The following is a 558-nucleotide window of genomic DNA, read 5'->3' on the forward strand; positions in this document are numbered from 1 at the left end:
ACTGTTAGCGCCAGAGCCTCGCTACGGGGAAACTGTGGCGCATAAGATGAGGCCCCCTGCGCAAGGCGATTCAGACAAACATAAATGGATGATGTATGCTTATGTTTTTAGAAAACAATAAAAGGGAGAATATAGTCTAGAAATGTGTGCAGTGTGGATGCACACATTTCTTTGTACACAGCTTTGTGCACACATGGCACATTCGGCCAGTGTGGACAAATGTTGCAGAAATAGCAGATGACAACATCTTCATAATTTGGTCACTTGCATAGACCCTCCAGAAAAACGCGTGCAAAAATCCTTGATTATGCGATTAAACATGCGGGGGTTTTATGTGATTTTATGCGGTGAAATTGCGGGAAGTTGCGAAATATGCTAAATATGCGGGGAAAAAGAATAACAATTTTTTAAAATATTGGGCTGTCTTATTTATTCTCTCTCACACACAACCAGCCACTAACGTTAAACCCCTTTACTATTCAATTAAACACATTCAATGTTTATTTATTGTAAAAGCAATTGGGCTATTTTAATCTCACACACACACACACACTCCCC

The sequence above is a fragment of the Notothenia coriiceps genome, unplaced genomic scaffold (assembly GCF_000735185.1).
Source record: "Notothenia coriiceps isolate Sejong01 unplaced genomic scaffold, NC01 NC01_scaffold00000339, whole genome shotgun sequence".
Taxonomy (NCBI): domain Eukaryota; kingdom Metazoa; phylum Chordata; class Actinopteri; order Perciformes; family Nototheniidae; genus Notothenia; species Notothenia coriiceps.